Source organism: Sturnus vulgaris, chromosome W (genome assembly GCF_052056855.1).
Source record: "Sturnus vulgaris isolate bStuVul1 chromosome W, bStuVul1.hap1, whole genome shotgun sequence".
NCBI lineage: Eukaryota > Metazoa > Chordata > Aves > Passeriformes > Sturnidae > Sturnus > Sturnus vulgaris.
The window spans coordinates 45,504,746-45,509,646 of record NC_142282.1 but is presented as its reverse complement, the minus strand read 5'-3'; the positions used below and the strand labels follow the sequence as shown (position 1 = coordinate 45,509,646).

At 45.9% G+C, this 4,901-nt stretch overlaps 1 long non-coding RNA gene across 2 annotated transcripts; it reads left to right on the top strand.

Annotated features, from left to right (window-relative positions):
• The first annotated feature begins 518 nt into the window (after positions 1-518).
• Positions 519-4,631, top strand: LOC148220238 (uncharacterized). 2 transcript variants are annotated; one of them, XR_015799040.1, is made up of 2 exons: positions 519-693; positions 2,006-4,631. It is a non-coding gene; the product is annotated as an uncharacterized LOC148220238 (long non-coding RNA). The 2 variants fall into 2 exon arrangements; XR_015799041.1 differs by lacking the exon at positions 519-693 and adding an exon at positions 788-1,646.
• The last annotated feature ends 270 nt before the right edge of the window (positions 4,632-4,901 follow it).

Here is a 4,901-nt window from a genome sequence, read left to right as displayed (position 1 = left end):
ATCCAACCCTCAAATGATCCGAACATGGGCCAGTATAGGTTATCTTTACGGATCATTTCCTTGGTCCATTCCACCATGCAATATTGAATCAATTTTTCTTTACTTTTTCCTCTGTATATTGCCCCTGTGTCTCAACGTCTTAATATTACTCCCAAAGGGCTGCCTGGTGGTATTTCTGGCAACCTACTTTTCTTATCTTTATCTTCCCGGTCTCCTTGCTGACCAAATGAACTTGAACCTCTTCGTGGGTCTCTGGGACTCAGAATCTTACTCTCTCTTTGTCCCATTTTTACCTCAAGGGACTGTCTTGAGGTGTTTGTACTCCCCGATGTGTTCCGCCCGAACCCCTGCCTCTCCTTGGGTCCGGATGGACTGGAACCCGCCTCTACCTGGGCTGGCATGGGAAAAGCAGCTTTTCCCTTCTCTCTCCATGACTGGTGTGTTGCCATCTGCTTTTCTTTTCCTCCTCCTTCCCCCCCTCCCCGGGTCCCGCCTCTGCCTTGACTAGGATGGTGTGATAGGTTGACTTAGGAAGAAGAAACTCAGAGAGAGGTTCTCTCTAAGAGAATTTCCTCTGTGGGGGTTGGGACACCTGCAACAGCCAATTAGAGAAAGTTAGTTCGCTCTGTGAACACACATTTTGAAGGAGGTAATCCGGAACTGAGGCTCATTGTCTTTCGTGCAGCTGAGCAGGTAATATCAACCCGAGTTCCTCCCCCCCCCCCCCCCCCCATGCGGGGGGGAGGCTCGGAAGGCCGCTTGGGCCTTGTTTGCAAACGAGGGGACCCAATGGCCTGGGGGAGAAAAAGTTCAGTGATATGACCTTCACAGGTTCCTCCTCCACGGGTCTGCGGCTCTGGCGTGGGGAGGGGGGGCCCGGCTCCTGCTGCTATCGGACGGGCCGGGCCTGCCCGGGTGGCCATGAGCACTGTGGGGCTGCAGCCCAGCCGCAGAAAGGCTGATTAACACATTATTCGCCCCCCCCCAGCACAGCCTGAGCCTGGCCCAACTTTTGTAGTTGTGTTAAACTTTAACTCTTTAGTGCTCAGATAAGATTTGCAAAGCCTCCAACCTTTCCTTTGAATATGAGAGAGAATAAGATTTCTGAAGTCAGTGACGTAAGAGCTAAGTTTTTAAGATGGAAGGAGAATGAGAAGATGCTGAAATGGCTGAAAATCTTTTTGTAAAATTGTAGGGATGAACTGATGTACTGAATATTCCTATAAACCATGGAAAAGACATGGGGGGATGGAAATGTTTCATTTAATAGATTATTTGATCAAAGAGTACCTGTGTTGAGAATTTCTGCCCTGAGAAAAGAAGGGAATTTCAGTTTTCTGAAGATGAAGCCTGAGCAGAGAGAAAGGAGACGGAGAGAACCTTTCCTGTGGAACATTTCATTCTTAAAAGTAATACCCCATGAGACAGACATGGCCCACATCTACAGCTTTGGGACGGCTGTGGAACTGGGAGGAGTGTCACGATTGCAGGTTCCCAGGCGGATGCAAATCGTGAAAAATGAAACCACAAGAGAACTGTCTTCTTCTTTCTTGTGGAAAAATCCCTACAACTTTCAACAAAGGAGGCTTCTCTCTCCGGAAGTGAACTGAAAAAGACTAAACTGGGGACTGACCGAAGTATTTGTTGTATGTTTCTTTTGTTGTTATGAAGGTTGGGAGAGGGAAGGGAGGAGTGATCTGAAAAATCTTATTCTGAATCTTTTGGTTATTTTCCTTTCTCTTTGTTTGTGTAGTTAATAAATTTTCTTTTATACTCTCTCAAGTTTTAGGCCTGCCTTGCTCTTTTGCTCCTGGTTCTGTCTCAAAACAGGAAAAATAAGTTTATTTAAATTGGCAACTCAAAACGAAGACATTAATTTGGTGCATTGGCCGGGAAATCAAAATTAAACCAAAACAGATGGGAAGGACCTAGCCTCTACCTGGGCTAGGACAAGAAAAGCAGTCTCTCCCCTTGTGCTCACTCACTTCATCCCTTCTCCGGCCAGATCCCTTGCAGGTTGCTGGAAACGCGGATAGAAGGACTCCACTCTCACTTTGCAGCAAAGGCCACGTCTCATTCAGGTAAGCACACAGTCATCCCCACCAAACCAGACAGATACTCACAGTCCGATGCTCCTGTCTGGATCTTTGTGCACGAGAATTACAGGTGATTTTGCCGCGGTCTTCTGGGGAACTTTTTCCTTGCTCAGTCTATATGGTGCGGTACGTCATTGGGTCCCGAGAATCACTGATGAACCGGGGCCACAGTAGTGGGGCGCCTCCCTGAAATCGCAGTGCCTCTCAGGGCTCCAAGGATGTCCCGAGTTTCGGCACCAAATTGTTATAAATGAGAGACAAAAGTCTCGTTATTCAGCAAAATTTAGATTGCTTTATTTGATATAGAATGAGCAAACAGCGTGCTGTAGAACGTGAGGGGTCACTGCCCACTCCACGCTCCACCGGACCTTGGTTTGCAGCCTCTTCTTATACTGTGGTTTCTCATTGTAATCAATAATTTTTGTGTTGTTTTTTTGTTGTTGTTGTTGTTGTCATAAGCAATAGTGGTTGAATAAACATCCTTACACAAATTCACAAAGCCTCCGGGCGATAATCAGTCACAGATAGCCATCTGGTCCTTGTAGATAACCACCAGAGAAGTTCTGGAAGTCTGGTCCTTGAGATAGGCAGCATTGATCAGACAAAGGAGGAAGGGCTATTGGGAAGTCTGATTTTGCAAGCTAGTAGCCAATACAACTTATTTGGAAAACATAACATAACATAATATAACGTAACATAATACAACATAACATAACAAGGTGATTTTAAACAGAATTATTTAATCATATAATTTCCTTTATCTAGTGTCCATGCTTCACTTCAGAGCTTAGTATTCTGGTTTATATAAACCCCAATACTTTTGTGATTAACACGAATCTTTTTTCAATTATCATGCTTATGAGACCACAGAGGACATGAGGAAGTGTAATGGAAAACCTACCTTGACCCTGGAGGCCCAGGTACATGAATTGCAGGTAAAAACATTCACAAATGGGGATTCTTCCAGGAAAGTTGTTACTCCACTCTGCAGTGAGCAGTTTCCCAGGAAGAATGGAAGGACTGATTTTACTCCTGATCCTATGTGTGCTGGTTTTGTATTAATTGAATTTTTGTGAAGAGGGAATGAGCCCAGCCAAGGAAGTGATGTTCTCAGAGAAGCTGCCAACAGCTTCCTTTATTCCTGGCAAAACAAATTGCTGGATGGCTTTGAAAATAGACATACTAATAAGCCAATGAAAGAGATGGACATGCCTCTGTGAGATTCACATTTTGAAATTAAAAAACTCTGAGAATTTCTCTTTTCCTTCCAGCCTCAGTACAGGTAATGGGCTGGCCTGGCTTCTCCACATGGCTGGGCCGGCCCCAGCAGTTGCTAGGCAGGGGGAGGGGAAACCATCGGCCACTGAGATCCTGGCTGCTTCCTCCTCCCCCCGTCCTGGCCAGACCAGCCCGAAGCTCATCTGGAATGCTGCTGCTGCTGAGTCTCACCAGAAACCGCTCAGCCCCGGGAGCAGCTACAGGCCAATCCAGGCCCCCTTGACCATGGCCTGCGGAGCCCCGTGGTGGCCGGGCCGAGCCCCAGGGGCTGCCGGGCAGGGGGAGGGGAAGCCATCAGCCCATGGCTGGAATTGAAAGCAGCAAAAGCCAGAAAACAGTCACCACCGTTTCTCGCTGGGCCCCTACTGTGCTGGCCCAGCCCGCCAGTGCTGCCTGAAATACTCCATCGAGACTGCTCCAGCCATTGCCCAGGCAAGATATTAGCTCTTTCAGTGCACAGATAAGACCTACAGACCATCCATCCTCTCTCGAATGAGAGAAAAGGACAGAGTGAAGACACATAGATAAACAACATGGAGACATCGAGGTCAGTAAAGAAGAAGTCAGGTCCCAGATGGGAGGAGAAATGAGATGTCTTAGGCTGAAATTCTCTTATAAGCCATAGTGATGGACTATGATATATTGAATATCCCTATAAATCACGGGGAAAAAAGCATGGGGGGATGGAGCATTCACATTGTAGACATGAGCAAAGGCATCCATACTGAACAAGCAGATGTCGACGTAGATGTGACCCCATGAGAAGTTTGAACAGAGAGAGAGAAAAAAGTGATAAGACCCTTTGCCCCCAGGGAAAGAAGAAGAAGATCTCTGTTCTCAGAGATAGATGAAGAGAACCTTTGCTTCTGAACAGCTCATCCTTAAAAGTGTACCCCATTAGCTGAAGAGTGAGCCCTCGAAAACAGTTGTGGAAAAAGCTGTAAGTGGAGGAACTTTTACATAGTGATGAGATTTCCATTCTCCCAGGCATCTGATTTGCTGAGACATTGAAGGCACGAGAGAACTTTCTTGTGGCAAAGTCTCCATAGCATGACAAGCGACACTCCTCTACCTAAGTGAACTGGAGAAACACTATTTTAGAGATGGTAAACTGACTGATTTGTTTCTGTACATTGTCAGTGGGAAAGAAAAGAGGGTGTGAGGGGGAGGAGAAGTCTTCTGAAGGTTTTATTCTGTTTCTTATATTTTTCTTTCTTTTCGTTTCTGTTAATAAAGTTTTTCTTTATACCCTTTAAAGTTTGAGCCTACTTTTCTCTTCTCTTAATCCCTATCTCACAACAAAAAATGAGTAAATAATTCTAGTAAGTGCACTGGCGATTTGGCCAGCACTAAAACCCACCACATAAATTGTTGCCTTGGCGGGGAAATTTCTAATTGGCAAACCAAAACCACTACGCTATGGAAAATAAATTCCAATCCATTTCTATAAGAAGCAAGTGGAGATTCCTATGACCAATATTAGAGGGGTCCTGCCTCCAGTCAGGTGGAAGAGAGGGACAACCGGGT